Source organism: Canis lupus, chromosome 5 (genome assembly GCF_048164855.1).
Source record: "Canis lupus baileyi chromosome 5, mCanLup2.hap1, whole genome shotgun sequence".
Classification (NCBI taxonomy): domain Eukaryota; kingdom Metazoa; phylum Chordata; class Mammalia; order Carnivora; family Canidae; genus Canis; species Canis lupus.
Window position 1 is genome coordinate 77734126 of NC_132842.1, and position 27265 is coordinate 77761390.

At 47.7% G+C, this 27265-nt stretch overlaps 1 long non-coding RNA gene across 6 annotated transcripts in view; it reads right to left on the reverse strand.

The window, feature by feature from the left end:
* Window positions 1–27265, reverse strand: part of LOC140634245 (uncharacterized) — an 82397-nt gene that overhangs the window by 36398 nt on the left and 18734 nt on the right. For all 6 annotated transcript variants that reach the window (XR_012031764.1, XR_012031760.1, XR_012031762.1 and 3 more), the window contains exon 3: window positions 21762–21845. This is a non-coding gene — a long non-coding RNA (uncharacterized lncRNA). The remainder of the gene's footprint in view (window positions 1–21761; window positions 21846–27265) is intronic.

Consider the following 27265-nt stretch of genomic DNA (forward strand, 5'->3'; position numbering starts at 1 on the left):
CCAGTCTTACCCTACCTGGCCTGTGGGGCTCGCTCTCACTGCCCATGAGGCCCTCCACTCACAGGTTCCCGGGCCCCAGGCTCTTCTTTTCTTCTTTCACTCCGAGCCAAGCAGGTTAAAAACACGCCAAAAATGAGCCCCCTCTCGCTTTAGTGCACTCACATAATGTGTGGCAAAGAAGGCTGCATTAATCGCTCGGGACCCACATTTTTCAGTGACATTAATCTCTAGCCGGAAAAGCCTCTCTGGACGGTTCTTTTCAGACTGAAGGCACTTAACGTTGGCCAGGGGAGCACAAGGGGCCCGCCTGGAATTCCTCTCTAACTCCCAAACACCACACCCACCAACCCAGCCTGGCCAGCTTCCCTGCTTACGGCGGGGTGGGTGAGATGCCTGCAGGGGATGTGGGGGGACAGAGGGAGGGCAGGGTGGCGAGTGAGCCGTGGGTGTGCCGCGGTGTCTATGCACGAAGGTGAGAAAGGCTGAGTTTCAGCTGTGCTTGTTCTGTGAGCAGGGCATCTGCATTCACAGCCCTGCATCTGCTCACTCAGAGAAGTTATCAGTGTATGTGTGCACCTGGACACACACATGAGGGACTGAGACACCTGGATGTAAACATGTGTGTGATGTGTGTGTGTGTGTGTATGTGCATGAGCGCCAGTCAAGGGCGAGCACGGCTGTGTATATACCCATTAAAGAATGTATGTAGGAAAAACACAACTATGTACACGAGCCAAACTGTGTGTGACATTCTTCAGGTCTATGTGTGACTTCTGTGTGTACACGTCATTGTGAGCAAGGTGTGTGCAAGAGTGTGTTTGCACTGGAGCGCGCCAGTGAATGTGAGCTGGCGAGGGTACGTGTGACTCTGAGTGTGCACCAATGTAGGGGAGGTAGTGGTCCAGTCTGGGGTGAGTCAGCAAGACTTGGTGCCCCTCATGGAGGCACACAATACATTTTGACACACATTGCTTGAGCCCTAACTCCACGCTGGCCGTTGCGTCAGGCAGTAGGGGGACAGTGATGAGATCAGTGGAGATAGTGTGGGGTCCTGGAGCCCAGTGGGACTTGATCCCAGAGCTGATTGCACATCTCTTCCAGCTCCACATTCAGCAACTTCATGCTAGTAGCTTGAAATTCATACTGGGGAAGAATTTACACCATGGAAATAAGAATTTATACCATGGAAATGGGCAAACGCCAAAGCAGGCCTTTCTTGACCCAGAGAGCCTGTTGTTAAACATTTATAGCACACTGCTAAATAAAATACTGTGCATCCTCAATCTAACAGGAACCCATGTGTGCTGGTGTTCTTGTACGTGAGTGAGCACGTTTGTGCATGTGTCTCTAGGCACCATAAAGTAGCTCTGGAGCTGTGCAGGACCAGCACACAAAATTAGCAAATATTTAGAGAAGTGGGAGAAAGAGGAGGATCCAGGAAGCTTGAAGGACACCAGTTTTCAATGCTCCAGTGGGTCGATCTCTTTGTAGCCCATGGTCTACTTGTGAAATTCCCCCAAAATGAAAACAACCACCAAGGAAAACAATTTCAATTCATAAACATGAAAACTGCCATGATCCTCTCTCAACACTGGAATTGTCAAACCAAACTGACAGGGTCACTAGGCTGTAAATGATGAGTCTGGGTTCTGAGTCCCACTGCTCTGGCTCCAGAGAGCAAGCTCATTGCCATACCAACCACAAGTGAGTAAAGAAGACAGAAGGCATTGCCAGAGAAGTAGGAGGGAAATGGGAGTGTCCTGGGTCACCCAAGCCCAGAGGAGAAGGAGTTTTGAGAAGCAAATGACGTGCGAGCCCTTTCCCCCTTTTCACACAGGAGGACCCAAAGACTCTGGGAAGTCGGTGTCATACAGCTAGTCCAGGTTCAAACCCAAGGAGGTCTCAGGCCAGAATGCCCAGAAGAGGGCTGGGGCAAGAAAGAGGACTCCAGACTCTCCTTAGCTTCCCCAAACCCCAGACCACAGGCCCAAATTCTCTGCTCTCCTCTGAGCTTGGTTACCAGCCCAGCTGTCCAATCACACTGACCATGACCCATAGCCAGGCAGGACCGAAGCTCAGGGGGCCCCTTTGGGAACATCAGCCCTAGCCAGCTCCCAGGGAGCCAAGCAGCAAGGGAGCCAGGTGGCCCTGGGGGAGGCCACTGACACCCCCATTCCCTGGCATCCCCCACTCCTCTCGGCCATCATTGATCTCCCTGGCAGGATGACATCAAGGGATGTTTTTAATAAGAGGGCAGGAGGCCTTGGGAGCTGACCGGGCCGAGGCAGTGCCGAGCAATTAATCACCCGGTTGAGAAGCCACAGCCATGGGTAACTGGATCCCCGGAGAGCGGTTAGGCACCCCGCCTTTCATCTCTGCCCATGGCCACTCTGCGTGGGCTCTCTGTGCATCTTCATTAACTCTGGGCCCCAGGGAACCAGGCAGGCGTGGGGGGGTCTATGCATCTATCTATGTGTGGACTCCTCTGAGTGTGCACGAATGCACTGATGCACACAGGTATGCGTGCACAGGTGTGTGTCCCTGCACGTGTGGGCATGCTTCCCTGTCCACCCACGTAAGACACACCAGGGCACTGGCTTCAGAATCAGACAGATCTGACTTTAAGTTTAGTGCCCACCTCTTTCTAGCTGGATCACCCTGAGCAAGTTACTTGTCCTTTATGAGCCTCCATTTTTTTCATCTGTAAACTGAGGATCCTAATAATGATAGTAACTGCCACATATGCTTGTAGGGATCAAGTAATAGTATTCATATAGAAGTGTCTGGAACTTAGCACATGTTTAATAACCATGCGCTCTTATCCCTATTACACAGATGGGTGTCCACATCTGAGTGGTAGGCAGGATCCTAAGAACGATCCCCAGTAACCCTTGTATAGTCCACCCCCCTGAGTGGGGATAGAACCTGCAGATACAGTGAAATATCACGCCCATGATTATGTTCCATCATATGGCAAAAGGGAGATGATCTGAGTAGCCGAATCTAATCACATGAGCCCTTTATTTTATTTTTTTTAAGAATTTATTTATTTATTCAAGAGAGACACAGAGTAAGAGAGAGAGACAGAGAGACAAAGAGACAGAGACACAGGCAGCGGGAGAAGCAGGCTCCATGCAGGGAGCTCGACATGGGACTCCATCCCAGATCTCCAGGATCGTGCCCTGGGCCAAAGGCAGACGCCCAACTGCTGAGCCACCCAGGCATCCCTCACGTGAGCCCTTTAAAAGCTGAGTTTGCTCCAGCTGCTAGGCAGAAGTCAGGGCGATTTGAGTCATAAGAGGGATTGGCACAGGGAGCGCACTTCTCTGGGGCTGAGTTGGAAGGGGCCCCCCGTGAGTGACCCCTAGGAGCTAAGAGTGACCCCAGTCCATAGCCAGCAAGAAGATGGGGGTCTCGGTCATACAGTTGCAAGAATTCTTGCAAAAATTGAATTCAGGGGATCCCTGGGTGGCTCAGCGGTTAAGTGCCTGCCTTCAGCCCGGGGCGTGATTCTGGAGTTCTGGGATCGAGTCTCGTGTCGGGCTCCCTGCAGGGAGCCTGCTTCTCCCTCTGCCTGTGTCTCTGCCTCTCTCTCTCTCTCTCTCTCTCTCTGTGTGTGTGTCTCATGAGTGAATAAATAAAATCTTTAAAACAAAACAAAACAAAAACTGAATTCAGCCTAAAAACCTGCATGAGCATGAAAGCAGATTTTCTCAGGAGCCTCTAGATAGAAGCCCAGCCCTTCGGACTCCTTGATGTCAGCCTTATGAGTCTAGAGGAGAGAAGCTAGCCAGGCCCGTGCAGACAGCTCAGGTCAAGGTGCCACTAGTGAGGTTTCATCAGCTCTGGGAGCATCCTAGGCAATTCCCCAGGGCCCCTGGTAACTCACAGTGACATGCACATGTCTGCTTTGGGCTCTGGAGGACACATGCTCTAGTTTCCAGTCCAAAGCTGTCAGGGACAGAGAGGACAAAAAGGGAGGTACAGAGCAGGGGGAGAGGCCTCTGTGTGCTCATCTGAACAATGGGACACCAGCCCCCGTACCACCCTCATCTCGAGGATAGCTCAATTGAACAAACGGACAGTGTATTCAGTGGTGGGTGGGCTGGAAGGGCTGTCCAGCAGCAGGAGAGGCAGTGGCCCAGCCCCTGAGTCAGCAGTCAGGCTCAGGCCTGCTGGCCAATCTCCGTCTGTACCAGGGCAACCGTGGGAGAGGCCTGGGCCTTGCCCTGACCAGCTCCCTGCTCCCCCACTCCTCTTACCCACTCAGCTCCATGGCTGCCAGTTCCACCTCCCCAAATCTCTTCAGTCTCCTCCTCCCCCCTGCCCCTGCCTGTGGTCCCATGCCCGAGTCTTGCCTGGATGACCACACGGCCTCCTCCCAGCATCCCTGCCGCCAGCCCCAGCCCCTCGAATTCAACCGCCACTCCCCGCTCCCGGCCCTCACTGCGCTCCTACTGTTCTTGAGGTAAAGCCTGAACTCCCCTCTGAAGATGAAGAACCATTTTCATTTTGCCAAAACAAGAAAAAATAATACTTCAATTTCTATTTCCCTGATTCTGGTTCAAGCCACTTTGCATATGTTTATTTCCCTATTCCCTTCTTAGCCAGTAATTCCCACTCATTTTTAAATTTCTTAAGTATTCTAGTTTTTAAATGTACCACTTGTGCATGGGACCAAATTCAAAATGTATAAAAAGGCAGACACAGGGGGCACCTGGGGGGCTCAGTTGGTTAAGCATCTGCCTTCTGCTTGGGTCATGATCTCAGGGTCCTGGGATCTACTTCCCCCTCTCCCTCTCCCTCTCCCCCAGCTTGTTCTCTCTCTCTCTCTCTCTCTCTCTCTAATAAGGAAATTTAAAAAAATAAAAGGCAGACCTTGGAGGGTCAGCTTCCCTCCAGCCTCCACCCCCACCCGTCCAGTTCACCACTCCATACAAGCTGCTCTTACTGGCTTTCAGGGTGTGCATCTAGATTTATCCTAAACATATACCAGCAAATATGTACACACATTATTTTTTATGCAATTAATGGCATATCATACCTAACCGATTTCAGCTACCAATACACGCCAGCAGTTGTCCCTCTTGGAACATAAAGAATTCCTCCTTTCTTGTTAATGGCTGCATGCTGTTCCGTGGGAGCAGAATGATACGACCCCTCTTCTCCCGATAGGTTTTTAGGCTGTTTCCCACCTCTTTCTATCAGAAACAATATGTCACTGAAATGTCATTTCACACACATGCATTGAATTTATTTCTGAGAAAAACTCCTAGCAGATTGTTGGGTCAAAGGGAAAGATTTTGCCAAGTTGCTTTCCATGGGAGGTGCAACAATTTGCATTTCTACCAACAACTTATGAGCACTTCTGTTTCTTTGTATACTCGCTAAGCCAGCGATTTATCCAATTTCATAATTTTCATCTGATGTGTGAAAAATGACATCACACTACAGTTTTAATATGCAGTTTTCTCATTTTGAGTAGGGTTGACTGTCTTTTACTAGTCTTTTCTGAGAACCATTGTTTTCCTTCTCTGTGAGTGGTCTGTTCATATACTTCACCTATTTTTTATGGAGTCATCGGCCACTCATTATTGATTTACAAGAGCTCTTCCTATATGAAGGAAGTTAGCCCTGGAGAAATTTAAACAATTTAAATCATTTCAGTAGTTCCTTAAATGTTGGCTCTGGTGAAACCATCTGGGCCTAGTGATCTTTTTAGGAGTACGTATTTCTCTTTCTTCTATGATCATTGGTCTGCTCAGATTTTTAGTGACTAAATGTACTTCCAGGTACATTTTTATAGTTTATATTTTAAGAAGTATCCATTTCAGGGTCACCTGGGTGGCTCAGTTGGTTGAGCATCATACTCTTGCTTTCAGCTCAGGTCATGATCTCAGGGTCGTAAGATCGAGCCCCGTGTCAGGCTCCATGCTCAGCACAGAATCTGCTTGAGATGGTCTCCCTCTCTCTGCCCCTCTCTCTGCGTGCTCTCTCTCTCTCTCTCTCTCTCTCTGTCAAATAAATAAATAAATAGAATTATCCATCTCATCCAAGTTCTTAAGAATATTTGCATACTTTGTTGATTTCCTCTGAAATTGGGGTTATTCTCTATAACCACTTCTTGCTTTATGAATTTATGCTTTTTCCATTTTTTTCTGGAGCAGATTACCTAACACCTCAGCTGTTTTACTTGGCTTTTGAAAAAAATAATCTTTGTTAGCTCTAGTATTTTCCTGACTTCCAATTCATTAACACTCATTTTTATCTTTATATGTTTTCTTTGTGATTTCTTTGGGTTTATTTTATTGCCATGTTCCAAACTTTTTGGGTTGGACACTTAATTTGTGAACTTTCAATCTTTATTATTTATCAAAGTATTTAGAACTGAGAATATTTGCTACAATTATCTCAGTTTTCTGGACTTTTTAATTCTGTTCTGATTTTCTTTCTGATGAGAGAGATGTTTGAGAGCGAGTAGAGGAAATTTACCCCTTGTCAATTTGTCATATTAAACTGTGAACAGCGACCATTATTAGGAGTAATGATAGAATTAGTTTATTCCTTCCTCTTGCCCTCCCTGACTTGAATTTATTATTTTATATTCCTTAATGTTTACTTTCATCTCTGTAATAAAATTATATCTATCACCTTATTTTTCATATTTAAATTATGTCCTTTGCCCTCTGGCTACAGAAGATGAGGAAATCTGGATATTTACGTTATTCTGCACCTCCTTTCCCCCTCTTCCCTCCCAGTATTCGTTTATTACATAATTTCTTTTTTTTTTTTTAGATTTTATTATTTATTCATGAGAGACACGGAGAGAGAGAGAGAGGCAGAGACACAGGGAGAAGCAGGCTCCATACGGGAAGCCTAATGTGGGACTGGATCCCAGGTCTTCAGGATCAGGCCCTGGGCTGAAGGCAGGTGCTAAACCGCTGAGCTACCGGGGCTGCCCCCGTTACATAATTTCTACACAATCTCACTGGATTCTCCGTGTTTCCCTCTGCTGCATAATCATGACCTTCACCCAGTTTTAGGCTTAGACTTGGAGACAGATGAATTCGATTCCCCACTGAGTCTGTAGTCCTTTTGCCACAGTTTTTCCTTTCCAAGTTCATCTTTAAGAAGGGCATCATGGGTGTTTATTCCCTGAGTTCTCATATATTAAAAAAAACGGATTGATTTCTGTAGAGCCCTATACTCCCTGACCGGACAGAGGGGGAAGCCGAGACCCAGCACCAAGAGCCACGGCCCAAGTCACCCGCCTGTGCCAGGGACGGAACGGGGACAAGAACCCGAGGCCTTCCCCCCAGCCGGCCCTCACACTCCATCCTCCTTCTTGGACAGGGGAGGGAAAGGTAGGTGGGTCCCCCTGCTGAGCCGCAGGGACCCTCTTCCACTAGTCCCCTGGAATCTCACCTGGGACCCATGGGAAGTGACTGGCAGGAGCATTCTTACCGCCACCCCCCAGGATTAGCAGCCATGGCTGGGCCCCGGTGGCACAACCTCCCGGGAGAGGGGGAAAGTGTGAGCTCATCCCTGCCGTTGCCGCTGCTGCCGCCGCCAGGCAGACCGGGTGGGGCGAGGGGCTCCACCTGTTCCCGATAATCTCTCTAATCCAGCCCATAATTATTCTTTATTAACGGAGGCCGCTGCCTTCGTTACGCGCTGAAAGGAGGGCGTCAGGAGTGAAGACACGAGGATCAAAAGCTGGTCACATTTTCCAAAGGGGTTTATTTGCCACGACCAAAATAACCTCACCAGGGGACGGCCGAGTTCCTGTCTCACCCCATCCTGGTGCCCAGCGTGGGAGCCCCAGGCCCCCTCGTCTCCCGGGCCGGCCCAGAAGTCCCTGCCAGACTCCACGACCCCCCAGTCTTCCTCCTCCCACACCCCCTAGGAGCGCGGGTCACACGGGCCTTGCACTGGGCTTTGCAGATATACAGTAAATAAGCTACGACACCCCCCCTCCCCCGGGCTCAGCGGCCACAAGGGAAGGGGCTGAGTACCACAGTGATTGCCACGCAGGCTGCTGAGTGCCACATGGAGCAGAACGGGTGACTGCGGAGCCAGGGCCGCCCCTGAGGCCAGCCGCAGGAACAGGGAGACAAGCCTTCCTGGGGAGGGACATGTTAGAACCCCGTTTTAAAGTGCAGCTAGAAGCTCCCCAGGCCATCCTGTAGAAGGACAAGTTAAGACCAAGTTGAACTGCGGTTCGGTGTGGCCAGAGCAGAGGCTGGAGAGGGAGAAGAGTCCGATTGGGGCTGCAGGGGGGCCAGGGCTGGGCCACACAGGACCTGTGGGTACTCGGGAGTCACCGAAGGTTTTAGGCAGGGAGGTGATATGGTCAGATTGTGCTTTAGGAAGATCCTTCTGGCTGCAGAGTAGAGACTGGATTGGGGATGCTCTGGCAGCAAGGTGTCTTTGAGGACACTTGCAAGGGCCCAGGTGGGAAATGTGGAGTTTGGAACCTGAAAATAACAACAGGAGTAGAGAAGGGAGGCTGACTGGGGGCCTCAGGCAATGGGGGCACAATCCCTCTGACTCTAGTGGCCATGTTGTCCATCGGGCCCCTAGTCAGACAAGGGATCACAATGGTCCGTAGCCCATTTGTGCCCTCAACCCTCTCACCATCCCCCTACGTTCAGCCTGGCACCCGATCTGTGGCCTGGGGCCACACTCCCGGCCCAGAGGCCCTCATAGCCTGGGGAGATGAGGCCTGGCTCTCTGGCCTTCCCAGCCCACCCTCCCTCTCCTACAGACAAGCCCTGTTCACTGCTTGCTCTCAGTTCTTCCCAACTCGCCCATCCTGGCCCACGTCCCATCCACACCCAGGTCCCACTGAATGGGTGGGCGTGCAGAGCCCCCTGCCCGGAAGCCCTGTCCCCCAGCCAGCAACGGCCACCATCTGCCTCCCCATGCCCCTGCCTCTCTGCCTCCTTCACTTTTCCTGCCTCCATCACCAACAGCTGTCCTCTGCATTCCCTCATCAGGGTGTGAATCCCAGCTGCAGCTTGGGGTCCCCCTCACTGGTCCTCCCCGCCGGCTCCTCTCCATCCCTCTTTCTCAATCCACACCTAACCTCCTCCCTGGGGGTCACAGAGATGGACATGAGAATGCAGCTCTGGCCCTCGCTGCCATCCCCCGCTGCTCCAGCTCCAGCAGGCAAGAGGGGGCGGCGCTGGCCAGAGCTGTGCTAGAAGGGAGACCAGAGAGGTAGGATTGGGGTGCATGGGGCTCTGCGAGGCGGCAATCACATCGGAGCCCCAAGCCTCATTCCAACAGCCAGCAAAGGGGTTGGCGCTGGGGACCAGGGTCAGAGAGGAGGGCAACCTGCTCTCTGCCCTCCAGAAGTTCAAGACCTGGTCGGGGACATGGAAACAGTGTGGCCTCATGAATGCTCCCCAGGGGCCCTGCAGTGCCGTCTCACATGGGGGATCACAGGAGCCCAGGGGGACCCAAGAGGCAGTCTGAAATCAGGAAGGCTGGGCTCAGTCCACCCAGCTGGCCTTGGCAAGCCACCCACTTCCCTGATCCTTGGCTGCAGCATCTGTACAATGGGTGTATCATAGTTCCCCGAGGTTAACACATGTACAATAAACAAGATATGGGCCAAAGTATACAAAAGTGGCTTAGCAAAGAGCCAGGTGTGGGGGCACATTCAGTAAATCGCACCTATTATAATTTTCATTGTTACTACTGCATTTGGGCTGTGGAGTCGCTTTAAGAGCCATATCTGGTTCCAGTCTTGCCACCACCCAGCCATGGAACCCTGAGTCCCTTCCTCACCCTGCCACTGTTTCTGCTGAAAGAGGAATTCAGATGAAGCTTCCGCCTGCCCTGGCCCCTGAGACCTGTGGGGAAGGCCTGCCTCCCAATCTTGTCTCTCCTGCCGCCCCGATCCCTTCACTCAGGCCACTGGGGCCTCCTTGCTCTTCCTCAAACTCCCCAGCCATGCTCTGGCATCGCAGCTCTGGCACTTGGGGTCCCCTCTGCCCTGAACGACTCCCGCCGGCCTGCCCTGCCTGCAGGGCTCGCTCTGTCTGCAAACCCCACCTCCTCAGAGGGGCCTTTCCCAATTGTCCTCATCACTTTCTCCTTCACTGGCTCCATCTTCCCTCAGAGCACTTATCCAAACCTGATGTGCCTGGTTTGTGGACTTCGCACCGCCCTCACCAGAATGCCAGCTCCGTGAGATGGGACAGTGTGTGTTTGGCCTACAGCTGGCACTCAACAGACAAATAAGGACTAGGGCATGCCTGACGCTCTGGAGAAGCGGGGGGGGGGGGGAATTCTCCAGAACCCCCTGGATGCCAGCTCCCGGCAGCCCCAGCACTCTGAGACTCACCTGCTGAGCCTTCTCACAGCCTGGAAAAGCACAAAGCTCTCTCCATCCCTGCCAGGAACATGCCCCCTGCCCTCGGGGTCATGGACCTGAGACGACCACCCCTGGCCCCAAAGCCTTCAGATGTTTCCAGGTCAGGCTGGGGAGGAGGGGGTGGCAGTCTCTGGGCCCCGTCCTTTGTCCCAGGCCCCAGCAGAATTTAATTCCAAGGTTCAAAGCGCCTTTGCCCCTTCCCAGATAAAAGGCCGCTCAGCCAGAGAGAAGAACTGGTTAATAGAGGACAGGAGGGGGGCTCTGGACAGGCGGGCCCACCACCGCCCTCTGCCCACACCCTCGGCAGTGAATGCTCTCAGCCCTCTGCCGCCGTTCCGGCCCGCTGCCCCACAAGAAAAGCCCATTAATTTAACACTAATAGGATTTTCAATTTGTCACAATCCTTGGAGATCCTGGGGAGGTGGTGGTGGGGGGGATTCATATCAAGTCTGTGTTAAAGGAAATCTTTGCAGGGACACGGAGCTGACCCCTCCACAGTTCCCTACTGCCCAGGGCCTTGAGGCTGGCCACAGCCTCTCCTGGCCTCAGTTTCCTTGGTGCAAAGCAAGTTAGTAAAACCTACTTCGAAAGGAAGCTGCAAGGATTAAGTGAGATTAGGAAGAAATAACATCCAGCAAAGGCTGCCTGGCCAGTAGTAGGCGCTCTGTAGCCATCACCCTCTCCCAGGTCTGCCCCCCTGGGCTGTGGGTATCACAGGCTGGAGATGTGCTCCCCACCCCGCCACCACCGCCCCCCGCCCCACCCAGCCACTGTGTCTCCAGGTCCAGTGACAGTTTCAGCCAAACACCCCTGGGGGCGGGGGGAGGTGTCTGGGAGCCCATGGCCTTTTCATCCTCGGTGGGATCAGCGTCCTGAATTCCTCGTTGTTCGAGGAGAGCCGAGGATTTGGAGCTTCCAAACACAGCGGCCCAATCGGAAGGCCCCAGCCTGTGCCAACCAGCTGCGTCTCGGTTACAGCTAAGAACACAGCACACCAGCTGCCTGAGCCCTGCTCTCCGGGCGAATTCCTCCTGGATCAGGAGATGCCAGACAGCGGGGACTGTGTCTGTGTCGCCCCTGGCCATGGGCTCAGCTCGGCACTTCCCCTGGTCTGAGAGTGAGGGGCACGCCAGCGCAGGGAAGGGGCCGGGGCTGGGGGGTCTGGGGGCAGGGGGGCCGTGCCTGTCTCTGCCGTTGACGAGACATTGAAGTGGACGTGGTGAAAGCGCTGCCCTCCAGGGCGCCCAAAGCCAGCGGACAAGCGCACCTGGCCGGGCCCCACGCCTGGCTCAGAGCCACACACCCCGGCTTGGCCGCCACCACCCCCACCAAGGAGAGAGAGGTGGGGAAAGAGGACGCAGAAGCCCAGCCCCCTCCCAAGCCTGGCTCTGGGCAGCTGCTCCCTCAGCAAAGCCCTCCTGACCAAGCTGGACAGGCCTGGGGCCGGGATGCTGCAGCCAGCACTGCCTGTGGTCCCCGTCTGCATTTGCCTCCAACCAGGCCCCAACCATGATTTACAGCATCTCGATTCCTCAGCATCACGTGGTCCCAAGCCAGACAGAGATGGGAAGGAGACATCAGGGAGACAAGACCGAGGGTGGTTTCAATTACTCTATATTTCAGTCGCCGCAGACCTACTCAGGTGCAAAGAGAGCCATATATCTTGTGAATAAAAGAAACAGAAGAAGCAAACTGTTTGCTCTCATTTTAATGGTCATAGGAGAAAGCCTGATGGGGACCTCACACATGGGAATGCTAGTGAGCCTTCACGAAACCAGCACGAATGAAAGTTTGTAGGTCCTCAGACCCAGGACAAAATGCTGGGTGGAGGCCAGGGAGAGGATTCTAGAAAGGAACGCTGTCCAAGTGCCCTGCTGGGAAGACTGTGGGAGGTCACTGTGGGTTCCAGGTGGAATTCTGGAAAGGGCTTAGGAAGATGGGCAGCCTACCTGTTAGAGGAGGAGTTAAGTGCTGCCCATGCAGCTGATGAACAAGGCAAGGGAAGGATCCCTCACCCCTCGGCCCAGGCCCAGAACTTTTCAGAACATCTCTGCTTAGGCCTGGGTCACATCCTGGGCTTGAGCTGCGAGTGTCTGGCTCTGTTCACAAGTGGGAAGTGGAGCCCCAGGGAGTCAGTGGTAGCACATGCCCAGGCACCAGAGGGACAGTGTCACCATATGCAAGAGTCCCCAAAGCCTCCCTCCTCCACCAGACAGGATTCAAGTGCCCACCCACCACTCCTCACTCTTCTGCAGGAGCCCCCTCAATTGCCAGCTGTCACATCAAGAACGACTCCCAGGGATCCACCCATTTTCCAACTGCACTCCAATTGGGCTGTGTGAGCCTAGATGAGTTGCTCACTCTCTCTGTGCTTTCAGTTCACTGGGTGAAAAATTTGAAGGAGGAGGAGGATTAAGAAAGATTTGCCTATAGAAGTGAGTGTCCTTTAGAGAAAAGCTTGGTGAGCCGTATTCAGGATGACAAGTATAGTCTATCCCTATAATGAAGAAATGGTGGTATTTATTTCATTAGAAAGGATTTTAAGGAGGGACGAAAACTATAGATTGAAAGTGTTATTTCTGTTGTTCCTTCCTCATATCACAGCTATTTATCGAGCTTCTACCTTAAGTCAGACCCCACTCCAGGGGCACAGTGGAGAATCAAAGACACCCTTCCATCAGGATCCAGACAAGTAAACAGGAACCTACCAGGGGATAGAGGCTCTGCCAGAGGCCACCCAGGGGTCTGGGAAACACAGAGAAGGGGGCCAGTCTTGGGCAGTCAAGGAGCCTTTTAGTAGAAGTGACCTCTATGTGACAGCTTGAATGATGAGCAAGAGGGAGCCAAGCAAAGGGAGGGTGGTCAGAGGGATCAAGGTGTGGGCCTGACATGAGCAAAGACGGGGAGCATCTTCCTCCTTCCCTCACTTCTTAAACACAATGCAATACCTCTCCAAAAATGAATGAATGAATGAATGAATGAATGAATGGAAAAGTAATGAACAAAAAGCAGAAGGGTTACAGATATACATATTACAGAAAAAGCAAATACCTAAAAATACCTAAAAAATACAAAAAAAAAAAAAAGAAAGAAAACCACATCCCACCCCGTGTGGACAGTGAGCACTTTCCATAAGGGGGAGCGCACCATCTGGTTATCTCAGCACCAAATGGAATGGCCCCATGCTTTGACTTCTGATTTCTTCCACAAACCCTGGGAAGGAGACAAAGGTTCTGTCTCCTCAGCTACCAATGTGACCTCTGCTCCCACATCCAGTTCCCTTCCATTCAAAGTTCAGGCCTGTTCTCATCCACTGGTTCATTCAGAACATCTCTTGATCATCAACCACGTGCCAGGCACATGGAGTGGTCACCAACGCGAAAAGCCAGACTTGGTGCTGCCCCTCAGTATGTCCTCCCACCTGTGCCGGTCTCCGTGATCACAGCGGGAACCTGGCACCACCTGGGTGGATGGCGGGCCACCGGAGCCTTCCCAGTAAGTCACCAGTCAAGGGCAGGATCGGGCCTGTGATGGAACATTCCTCCTCTGCTCTCCCGCCCAAACTCGTGGCCAAAGGCAAGGCACACGCACGGCTGAAATCCCATCAGTGGCACCCAGCCAACTGGCTGCCACTTGCTTATTTGGCTTGGAACAGGAAATACATTTTTCTACTATTTATACTGCTGATGTCAGGAATAAACTAATTACTGCTGCGAAGCTGCATTCCCACACTGTCCGCCTCACATCTGTAACCCCCGGTGGAGACCAAGGCAGAGGAGGTGCCAGGGGGCTGCTAGGTCTGGGGTCCCTGGTCCAGTAGCCACTTCTGCCATGCTCCCTCGGTCTTCAGGGGTAGGGAGGAGAGGGACTAAGCCCACAAGTCACCCCCTGCTAGATCTTCAGCTCCAACCGAGAAGAGGTCTGTCTGCTTCTTCCCTTCCCCTTGAGCTGCTCCCATCTCCATGTCTCGGTTTCTTGATCTGCACAATGGAGGTGTGGTAATGCTGAGCTCAAGGGACTGTCATTTGGAGTAAGTGACACCATATCTGAGAAAAAGCTTTGTGTAAATGGGATTACCCCCAGAAGACCTACCGGCCTGAACGGCCGAGCCCCAGAAGGCAGCGTGGCTCAGGCAAGCCCCACACCTGGGCCAGCAACAGCATCCAAATGTGTTGCTGATTCCACTGCAGTCTGCACGTCCTGACCCTGCTGCCCACAGCAACCAGGCCAACCTCCCAAACCAGCTATTTGGACACAGATAGGCAGGGCACTATCAAAGAAGGGCCAGGGAAAAAAAAGGAGGGGGGAGGCCAGGAAATAAAGGCTGAATGAATGAATGAATGAATGAAAACAATGATAGCCTAATTCATGACACTATTTTAACTGACTTTTTTTTTTAATTTACTGAATTAAACAACTATTTTGCTCAGGAGTCCACAGACTTAACCATAAAGGGCTGGATAATAAATATTTTAGGCTTTGAGGGTCGTTCAGCCTCGGTGACAACTACTTAACTGCCACAATGGTATAGAACCAGCCACAGACAATACATACATAAATGGACAGAACTGTACGCCAATAAAACTTCTCATTTATGAAACAGGAAACCAGGTTTGGCTCACCCCTCTGGTTGAACTAGCCAAATAATTCCTATGTAACCTCAGCAGCATCCTCGATCCTTCCACATCACCCCTTCATCTGATGGGCCACCAGGTCCTGTCAATTCTTGCTTCTAAATGTTCTAAATGTCCCCTCCTTCCCACACCACAGCCATTGCCCTGGTCCAGTCCCGTCATGCACTACCTAGACACTCCAACAGCTGCCTACCCTACTTCTTCTACTCAGAAGCAAGAGAGATCTAAGTTGCCTCTCCTGGCTCCCACTGTCCTAACCCCACAGTCATCTATGCTCTGGGTCTCACTGCCCCCCTCGACCCCCTTTATCAGCTCTAGCCAGACTATCTTTTAGTTCCCCAAACACATCATGCTCAATCTTTCCCTGTACCAGGAAACTTTTCTCCCTCCTCTTCCCCTGGCCAACTCCTGTTCATCCTCCAGATCTCAGGTCAGATGTCACCGATCCTGAGAAGCCTTCCTGAGGTGTTTCAGCTTACCCCTAACATAAAAGTGATCACACTTATGGCACAAACTGCCATATGTTCCACAAACCACATGTCCCTTTCTTCCTGGGCACACAGCTATACTACATTTCCTAGCTTCTTTTGGAGCTAGACGGGGCCACGTGACTGAGTTCTGGCCAATGAGAAGAGGGCAGAAGGCTTGGCTTTGACCTCCCACATGATCCTGCATGCCAGCTCTATTTCTCCAGATGAATGGAAAGGATGCTGAGGAGCTGTAGGAGGGTAGAGACACAAGATGAAACGATCTTGGGTCCCTGAGTCACTGCTTGAATGAAAGCAGCTGAAGAGAGTCACCTGGCCAGAAATTCCATGTTGTATTAAGCCACTGACATTTTATGGTTGCTTGTTACAACAGCTGGCCTACCCTGTCTAAACCAATATTCAAATGAAATTAACTGCTATTTGTCCACCTTCCTTACTAGACTGTGGGGACATATTAGGCAGGGACTTATCTATTTATACAACACCATATTCCCAGAACTTAGCACTATGCCCTGCGTATGGTAGGAACTCAGTAACTATTTGTCAGTTGGTTGGATGAATAAATGAATGAATTTAACCTCAGTGGATGGGGTAGCCTCCTATTATCACCAGAGGGATGTTTGCAGCAACCCAAAGCCCAGGCAAGCCAGTTCCAGGCTGGGAGCTTAATTTAAAGCCTTGCCCTAAAAATGTCCACAATAGCCAAACTATGGAAAGAGCCCAGATGTCCATCAACAGACGAATAGATATAGAAAATGCGGTATATATAAACAATAGAATACTATTCACCCATCAAAAAAATGAAATCTTGCCATTTGCAATGACATGGATGGAACTAGAGGATATTATGCTAAGTGAAACAAGTCAATCAGAGATAGACAATTATCATACGATCTCACTCACATGTGGAATTTAAGAAACAAAACAGAGGATCATAGGGGAAGAGAGGAAAAAATAAAACAAGACAAAATCAGAGAGGGAGACAAACCATAAGAGACTCTTAATCACAAGAAACAAACTGAGGGTTGTTGGAGAGGAGGTAGGGTGGGGATAGGGTAACTGGGTGATGGGCATGAAGGAGGACCCCTGATATAATGATTGCTGGTATTATAGGCAACTGATGAATCCCTGACTTCTACCTCTGAAACCAAGAATACATTATATGTTAATTAATTGAATTTAAATAAAGTTTTTTTAAAATAAACTAAAATATAAACAAAAAATAAAGCCTTGGCCTAAAGCTTTGGAGAGCAGCATGTGCTGATTCCATTCCAGGGAGCTGAATTCAAGCAAAGCCAGGGCCAATGATATCAATCAACATGAGAACTGAGGGCACCCATCAGAAGCTGACAGTGGCAGTAACAAGAAGAGTCAGGGGGTTGGGATAATCAGGAAGCCCAGACTCCAGGACCCTTTATTCCCCAACTCACTGCATGATATTGGTAAATAACTTCCTCCCTTGGAGCCTCAGTCAGCAGGCTTGAATATAAGATTTTCAAATGGCTCCAAGGGGCAGAACTCCCATATCACCCTCCTGCCCCAAATACCACTGGAGTCTCAAAATATAAAATAGGTATAAATGGAATGGTTCTAATGAAAGCTGGGGAGAGGTGTCACAACTGACCCCAATCAATACCCTGAGGCACATTGTCAGAACCTTGAGCTCCATCCTCTCTCAGCCAGATTAAGATTTTACCAGATTCTCAGCCTAGACAAAAACTTCCAGATGCTTGAACACCTCCAGTGATGGAGAGCTCACTACCTCCTGGGCAGACTCTAAGACAACCCTAATGGTTAGATTATCCACCAGCTTCAGTCTGCATCCCTAGACCATGCATCTTAGGTCAATGTGCCTCATCCACCACAGTCTCTGAGCAACCTAGCTAGAGACTGGGCCTTGAAAAGATGGCCTCTGAAATAATAGTAATAGCTAATAGGTTTTGGCCCTGCACTTTTCTAAGCACTTTATATATATAACACATTTAATCTATCCAGTAACTTCATGAAGTAGGCACTGTTACTATTTTATAAATGAAAAAAAATTGAGGCATAAAGAATTTGTCACTTATCCAATGTCATACATCTAGTAAGTGACAAAGCTGAGATTCAAATCCAGACCATCTAACCATCTGTTCTCAACTGCTTCTCTGATGTGTAGAAATCTGGCTGCGATAAAAAGGAGAGGACCATACTCGTATAGTACTTACTATGTGCCAGGTGCTTTTATAATAAGCATTTTACAATACTCGTTGATTTCATCCTTAAGCACTTCTATGAAAGAGACTATTATCACCCCCTCTTACTGATGAAGCAGCTGAGGCACAGAGAGGTTAAGTAACTTATTCAAGGTCATACAGCCGATAAGTGGTGGAGTCAGGGTTTGAAACCAGGCAATTTGGGTCTGTCTGCTTCATGTGCCAGATTACCCTACAATTACAATGTATATTGAGCACCTCTCACGTGCAAGCCCCTGTGCTAGGTGCTCTAGATGTATTAGCTCATTTAACCTTCTCAAAGCCCTACATGGACAGAAAAAGTGTTTGACAAAATCCAACATCCATTCATGATTAAAAAAAAAAAAAAAACCTCTCAGCAAACTGGGAAATGAAGGAAACTTCCTCAATTTGATGAAGAACTACCATATGCCTACAGCTAACACTATACTTAATGGTGAGAAACTGGATGCTTTACCCCTAAGACGGGGAATAAGGCAAGGATGTTCCCTCTCACAACTCCTTTTCAACCTTATACTGGAAGTTCTAGCTAATGCAATAACATAAGGAAAGGAAATAAAAGGTATATAGATTGGGAAAGAAGAAATAAAACTATCTTGGTTTGCAGATGACACGATTGTCTATGCCGAAAATCTCAAAGAATCAACAACAACAAAAAACTCCTGGAACTATTATGCCAATAGGTTATAGCAAAGTTTTAGGAGTCGAAGTCAATGTATAAAAGTCAATTGCTCTCCTATATACTAGCAATGAACAACAATTAGTATTTTAAATGAGAAAGTGCAATACCATTTACATTAGCACCAAAAATGCACTACTTGGGTATAAATCTAACAAAAAAACATACAAGATCTGTATGAGTAAAACTATAAAAGTCTAATGAAAGAAATCAAAGAAGACACAGATTAAATCTCAGAGAGACTGTCCATGTTCATGAACAAGAATACTCACTATTATTAAGATGTCAGTTTCTTCCAAGATCATCTACTGATTTAATGAAATTCCAATTAAAATTCAAGAAAGTTACACGTGGATATCAACAAACGGATTCTAAAATTTATATAGAAAGGCAAAAGATCCAGAATAGCCAATGCAATACCAAGTAAGAAGAACAAAGTTAGAAGCCTGACACTACCTGACTTCAAGATTTACTATAAAGGCACAATTTTCAAGACAGTATATTGGCAAAACAATAAGCAAATAGATCACTGGAACAGAATAGAGAGCCAAAAAAGTAGACCCACATGAATATAATTAACTGATCTTCAAAAAAGTAGCAAGGCCAATTCAATGGAGAGAAAAGATAGTCTTTTCAACAAATGGTGCTGGAACAACTGGACATCCATAGGCGAAATAGATTAGATAGAGAGATGAGAGATAGATAGATAGATAGATAGATAGATAGATAGATAGATAGATAGAACAAAAGAAAGGGAAAGAATCTGGACATAGATCTTACACTTCTCAAAAAAATTAACTCAGAATGACTCGCAGACTATAATGCAAACTAAATGCAAGATGTAAAACTAAAACACTTCTGGAAGACAACATAAGACAAAATCTAGGTAACTCAGGGTTTGACCATGAGTTTTTAGATACAACACCAAAAGCATGATCCCTGAATGAAAAACTTGATAAGCTGGACTTCATTAGAATTAAAAACTTCTGGGAGGACACCTGGGTGGCTCAGAGGTTGAGCAATCCACCTTCAGCTCAGGTTGTGAGCCCAGGGTCCTGGGATATAGTCCCTCATCAGGCTCCCTAGAGGGAGCCTGTTCCTCTGCCGATGTCTCTGCCTCTCTCTTTCTGTCTTTCATGAATAAATAAATAAAATCCTTTAAAAAAAAAGAATTAAAAACTTCTGTGAAAGACACTGTCAAGAGAATAAAAAGACAAGTCATGGATTAGGAGAAAATACTTTTAAATATCTGATAAAGCTTCTTATCTTGATGAAGTCCCAATAGTTCATTTTTGCTTTGGTTTCTTTTGCCTTCATGGATGTATCTTGCAAGAAGTTACTGTGGCCAAGTTCAAAAAGGGTGTTGCCTGTGTTCTCCTCTAGGATTTTGATGGAATCTTGTCTCACATTTAGATCTTTCATCCATTTTGAGTTTATCTTTGTGTATGGTGAAAGAGAGTGGTCTAGTTTCATTCTTCTGCATGTGGATGTCCAATTTTCCCAGCACCATTTATTGAAGAGACTTTCTTCCAATGGATAGTCTTTCCTCCTTTATTGAATATTAGTTGACCATAAAGTTCAGGGTCCACTTCTGGGTTCTCTGTTCCATTGATCTATGTGTCTGTTTTTGTGCCAGTACCACACTGTCTTGATGACCACAGCTTTGTAGTACAACCTGAAATCTGGCATTGTGATGCCCCCAGATATGGTTTTCTTTTTTAAAATTCCCCTGGCTATTCGGAATCTTTTCTGATTCCACACAAATCTTAAAATAATTTGTTCTAACTCTCTGAAGAAAGTCCATGGTATTTTGATAGGGATTGCATTAAACGTGTAAATTGCCCTGGGTAACATTCATCAAGATAAGAAGCTTTTGCACAGCAAAGGATACAGTCAACAAAACTAAAAGAACCTACAGAATGGGAGAAGATATTTGCAAATGACGTATCAGATAAAGGGCTAGTTTCCAAGATCTATAAAGAACTTCTTAAACTCAACACCAAAGAAACAAACAATCCAATCATGAAATGGGCAAAAGACATGAAGAGAAATCTCACAGAGGAAGACATAGACATGGCCAGCATGCAGATGAGAAAATGCTCCGCATCACTTGCCATCAGGGAAATACAAATCAAAACCACAATGAGATACCACCTCACACCAGTGAGAATGGGGAAAATTAACAAGGCAGGAAACAACAAATGTTGGAGAGGATGCGAGGAAAAGGGAACCCTCTTACACTGTTGGTGGGAATGTGAACTGGTGCAGCCACTCTGGAAAACTGTGTGGAGGTTCCTCAAAGAGTTAAAAATAGACCTGCCCTATGACCCAGCAATTGCACTGCTGGGGATTTACCCCAAAGATGCAGATGCAATGAAATGCCGGGACACCTGCACCCCGATGTTTATAGCAGCAATGTCCACAATAGCCAAACTGTGGATGGAGCCTCGGTGTCCATGGAAAGATGAATGGATAAAGAAGATGTGGTTTATGTATACAATGGAATATTACTCAGCCATTAGAAACAACAAATACCCACCATTTGCTTCAACGTGGATGGACCTGGAGGGTATTATGCTGAGTGAAGTAAGTCAATCGGAGAAGGACAAACATCATATGTTCTCATTCATTTGGGGAATATAAATAATAGTGAAAGGGAATATAAGGGAAGGGAGAAGAAATGGGTAGGAAATATCAGAAAGGGAGACAGAACATAAAGACTCCTAACTCTGGGAAACGAACTAGGGGTGGTGGAAGGGGAGGAGGGCGGGGGGTGGGGATGAATGGGTGACGGGCACTGAGGGGGGCAGTTGACGGGATGAGCACTGGGTGTTATTCTGTATGTTGGCAAATTGAACACCAATAAAAAATTAATTTATTTTTAAAAAATGAAAAAAAAAATCTGATAAAGGACTTGTACCCAAAACATACAAAGAATTCTTAAAACTCAGTAATAACAAAAAAAAATCAATTTAAAAGATGTATGAAAGATCTGAACAGATACTTCACCAAAAAGAAAATATCCAGATGGTAAACACACATATGAAGAGATGCTCAACATCATAAGTCATTAGGGAATTTCCAAGTAAAACAACGGCACACCACTACACACCTATTAGAATGGCTAAGACCCAAAACACTGCCAATATCAAATTCTGGTAAGGACATGGAGTTATATTCATCGTTGGTGGCAATGTAAAATTGGACGGCTACTTTGGAAGACAGGGTGGTAGTTTCTTATAAAGCTAGCAATCATGTTCCTAGGTATTTTTACCCAAATTAGCTGAGAACTTTTGTCTACACAAAATATTCCACACAGATGTTTATAGCAGCTTTACTTACAATTGCCAAAAACTGGAAGCAACCAAGAAGTCCCTCCAGAGGTGAATGGATGAGCAAATTGTGGTACATCCATTTAATGGAGTGCTGTCCAATAAAAAGAAGTGAGAATTAAGCCATGGAGAGACATGGAAGGTACAAATGCACAGGCTAAGTCAAAGAAGCCCGTCTGGAAAAGCTACATATTCTGTAGTTTCAACTCTATGACATTCTAGAAGAAGGCACAGTTATGGAGACAGTAAAAAGATCAGTGGTTTCCAGGGTTTCTTGCTGCAGGAGAGGAGGAGAGGGGGATGAATAAGTGGAGCACGGGATTTTTAGGGCAGTGAAACTATTCTGTGTGACACTGTAATGGTCGATACATGACATTATGCATTTATCAAAATCCATAGAACTGTCAGTGCAAGGAGTGAGCCCTAATATAAACTATACACGTTAGTTAAAGATAATATATCAATTATAACAAGTGTACTGCACTAAAGCAAAATGTTCATAAAACAGGAACCCATGGAGGGGAGGGTGTGGGGTCAGAGTGGGGGAGTGGAATTCTCTAGACTACTGCCCAGTTTCTCTGTAAATCTAAAACTATCTTAAGAAATAGTTAATTTAACAGAAAAGCCCTATACAGACAGATTATTATTACTCCTATTTTATAGAGATTGTTATCACCCTCATTTTAAGGAGGAATATTTTATTAACCCCTTTTTACAGAAGAGGACGTTACAGCTTAAGGAAGCTGCATGCATCATTCAAGTTCACACAGATGGCAAGGGGCAAGGTCAAGTTTTGATTAGCAGACAGGTGGCCAGAAACCCACCAGGGGTGGTACCCAGAACCTAGTGGTACTTCGAACAGACACACAGACAAATGTCTGAGTCCCTGTTAGTTCCCTTCCACCCATGTCCCCCTGCACCACAGCTCTCCTGAAGGACCAGAGTGGGGACCTGCGTGCGCCGTCATCACTGGGTTCTTTCTGCTCACCATTCTTCACCTTCTACATTCAGGAAACCCAGCAGGTGTGTGAGGATGTCTATCCCTGTCAGGTTGGTTCAGTACCAAGAGGTGAGTTGATGGGCAAAACACAAAGGTAGCTTAGGGTGGAGATTAGGGCTTTGTTCCAGTTGCCATGGCACCGAACAGGCTAGAAATTAGGCTGCGGGTGTAAGTGGGACTGCCACCACTTCTAGCATGGAAAGCCTATCATGGAAGGGGACCTCCAACGGCATCAGGTCCAAGCATCTCCTCTCATTATGACCAGGACTGAAGGGGTCCCAGTTCAGGGAGAAAGTGACATATGCCATGGGGGCCACCAAAAGCACCCTTGGATGGGAATCAGGAGTGGAGCCAAGGGCAGTCACCCTGATGCTCACTGGGAAGCCAATCTCAGACAAGTGCAAGATACCTAGAACAACTGGCAAACCCCATCAAGCTATTGACCTTGAGCCCAGCTAGGTACTGAATGTGTTCCCCCAAAATATACATGTTGAAGCCCTAATCCCAGTGTGATGGTATTTGGAGATGGTGTCCTTGGGAGATCATTTGGTCATGAGGGTGAAACCCTCATGAACAGGATTATTGTCCTTACAAGAAGAGACACAAAGATCTCTCTCTCCTCCACGCAAGGACACAGCAGGAAGATGGCTGTTGGCTAATCAGGAGCTGGGTCAGCACCAGAACCTGACCATACCAGCACTCTGATTTCGCACTTCCCAGCCTCCAGAACTGTGCGAAAAAACTTCTGTTGCTTAAGCCACCAGGTCTATGGTATTTTTGTTATAGCAGCCTGAGGGGCACCAGGGTGGCTCAGTCAGTTAAGCATCTGCCTTAGGATCAAGTCATGATCTCAGGGTTCTGGGAATGGGCCCCGCATCGGGCTCCCGGCTCAGTGGAGAGCCTGCCACTTGTGTTCTTGCTTGCTCTGCTCACTCTCTCTCTCAAATAAATAAGCAAATAATCTTTAAAAAAAAAAAAAAAATATATATATATATATATATATATATATATATATATATATATATATATATATATATAGTAGCCTTAAGATTTGCAGAAGAAATCTGGATTGGAGAAGAAACAGGAAAGAATCTGAGGAGGTGATGAAAGACTCTTTTGGCTATAAGAAAGTTTTTCACCCTGAATACCTGTTTCACTCCAGGCCCAAGCCATTTACAAATGCCTTCCTTCCACATAATCTTATTTAAATACTCACTAGCCTGGAGGAGGGAGTGGGGGTTGGGGGGGATGTATTTGTTCCCATTTGACAGATTAGACAACCAAGGCCCAGAGAACTTTAATTTTCACCTCGTGCTCAAGGTCACACAGAAGCTAATGACCAGAACTACTCCTCAGCCCTCCTGACCCCCCCCACCCTCCCTCTTCCATTGCCCCCACACTGCCCAGCACACAGAAAGTGTACAGGAAATCTTGGCAGAGTTTTACCAAAAGGAATGTTGTCCTTCAACCCCAATCCCACAGGGGCCCAGCAAAGGGCTATCTTTTCCCACCATGACCCTGACCGGTGAAGGAGAACAGCCCCATCCACCACACTGGGTCATAGTTACCCTCCGCAGGGCAGCACAGGCAAACAAAGGAGAATGACCCCAAGCCAGAGGGAAGGAGGCCATGTGTCTTCCACTGCCTGGAGCCTCAAAGGTCAGTGGACTAGGCCCTTGAAGGAGAGGACTGGTCAGGGTCAGGGTCAGGGCTGTGGCGTACAGTCTAGCTCTGCCACCAGCTGGCTCCATAACAAGGATCAAGAGCCTTAAATTGTTCAGAGGTTTGACCCAATAATTCCATTTCTCGATTATGGCTTTGACAGGTTATAGAATATCAACTCATAAATGACCTCCTAGTAATTGAAATTTGTATCTATAAAGATTTGAAGCAACACGAACACTTAATATTGTAATGTTAAGTATAAAGTGGGATACATAATTGTCTACTAGGTATAACCCCAACTATGTCAAATAAACTGTGTAGAAAAGAAAACCAGAGGGCACCTGGGTGGCTCAGTGGTTGAGCGTCTGTCTTTGGCTCAGATCATGATCCCGGGGTCCTGGGATCAAGTACTGTATCAGGCTCCCCACAGGGAGTAAGTAAATAGAAAGTGACTTCTGTCTACACGGCTGCATTTACAACTTTTGTGCCTTATCACTTCAGTGAAGGAAAATACAAAATTAACTTCATTGTTAAAACACAATACAATGGATCAGAAAATTCAATATCATAAAGATGTCAATTCTCCTCAAATTGATATGGAAATTCAATGCAATCGCAATAAAAATCTCAGCAGGTTATTTTTGTGTATGCACAGATATGTAAATATATGTGACGAGCTGATTCTAAAATTTGTTTGGAAATGCAAAGGGCCATGAATTACCCAGTCAAATATGAAGACCAAGCTGAAGGACTTTACTTGCTATAGACTGAATGATTGTGTCCCCCAAAATTCGTGTTGAAATCTTAATCCTCGGTGTGATGGTGATATTAGAAGATGGGGCATTAGGTCATGAGTGTGGATCCCTTGAGATTGGGGTCAGTACCCTTATAAAATGGAGCCCAGAGAGATCCCTCATCCCTTCTTGCAGGCGAGGACAGAGTGAGAACATGGCTGTCTATGAACCAAGAATCACCTTGATCTTGGATTCCTCAGCCCCCAGAACCACGAGAAATGAATTTCTGTTGTTGGTAAGTCACCCTGTCTGTGATATTTTGTTAGAGCAGCCCAAAAGGATGAAAACACTACCACCTTCAAGACTGTTAGAAAGCTTTAGGAACTAAGACAGGGCGATGACAGGACAGACAGACTAATAGAAGAGTCCAGAAACAGACCACACATGTGGTACCTAATGTACAGCATGGATGAAGGGCAGCGCACCGAGAAAAGGAGAGTCTTCTCAATAAGTGGACCAAGTGAGTATCAGTATGAGGACAAAATCTGGACCCCTACTGACACAACATGTGAAAAATTATTGCAGATAAAGTATAGAGCTAAATGCAAAAGATAAAACAATGCTTCTAAACATAAGAGAACACTTTCAATGGCTTTCAGGTGGACATTTCTTAAACAGGACCCAGAAAGCCCTAACTGAAACGGAAAATAGTTGACAAATCTGGGCACATTAAGATTAAGAATGAAAAAAAAAAAAAGATTAAGAATGAACTTCTATTTTGAAAGCCACCACTAAGAGAGTGGAAAGACAAACTGGAGAGTAGGGAGAAATACGGCAACGCATATATTAGATGAGGAATTTGTATCCACAGTAGATAAAGAATCCTGCAAACGAGTAAGAAAAGGACAATGGCCCAATATAAACATGGGCAGGAGAAATGGGCAAATCCTTTACCACAGAGGCTGTCCATGGTTAAAACCACAGTAGGATATTGTTTCAAGCCCATAAGAATAGTTGGAATGAAGAGACTAACACGAAAGTGTGAGCAAGGAGTGGAGCAACTGGAGCTCTCCTTCCCTCTTGGTGGAGTGTAAGAGTGTATATCCGCTTTGTTAGGCTGTCTGGCAAAGTCTACTAAAGCGAATGTGTACCGACTCCATGACCCACCAATCCCATCTATAGGTGTAAACCCAACAGAAATGAGTGGCCATGTGTCCCCAAAAGGCATATACAAGAATGTTCCTAGCAGCATTAAAAACCAAAAACTAGAAAGAGCCCACACGCCCATGAACAATGGAACAGATCAATAACCTATAGGGCAGTCACACAATGAATATCACTCAGCAAGGAGAGTGAGTGACCTACAAAGGCACGTAACACAGATGACTCTCGTGGACATGAGGTTGAGAAAGAAGCCAGACGCAAGAATGAGTGCCTCATGATGGCATTTCTATACAGTACAAAAATAGGCAAAACTAATCTATGTTGATGGAAGTCAGGATGGAGATTCCTTTTGAGGGATGGCTAGAGAAAGGAATAGGGTCCAGGGGACTCCTGGGGGTATGGAGGATGTCCTTGACCTGGGGTGCCGGGTGTTCAAGAGAGAATGCTCACTCTCATCTGGTCTTCCTCCTCAGGAGCCTCCCTACTTCTAAGCCAGAGCCCTCTCCCCAGACAGCCTGTCATTCTAGAACATTCCAACCTCAGCCCGCAGACTCCATATCAAGGTTCTTAGACAACTTTCTCAGCTGAAGGCCACCTCAGATACTCCTGTGACCCTCAGCAGTGCCCTCACCCTGTCCCCCTTCCTGGTCTCTCTGTTCCTGTCTCTCCTCCCCATCGCTGTTTCCTGAGCTTCCCAGTGCCACAGAGCCACACTGCTCTCAATCTCTGTCACCATCCTCCTTGGGTCCTCTCTCCCTCCTACCCACTGCAGATGGAGAGAGCTGTTTCCTTTCTCCTGGTCCTCTCAACACTTTAGCCCATCTGCTTGGCATGCCCTCCTCCCCCTGCACCACCAGACAACTCTTCCCCTCCTTCAGACTCAGCTTAAATATCATCTCATTAGAAATGCCTTTCTCAATCCCCAATACACCCACCTGGAGTTGCATGCCC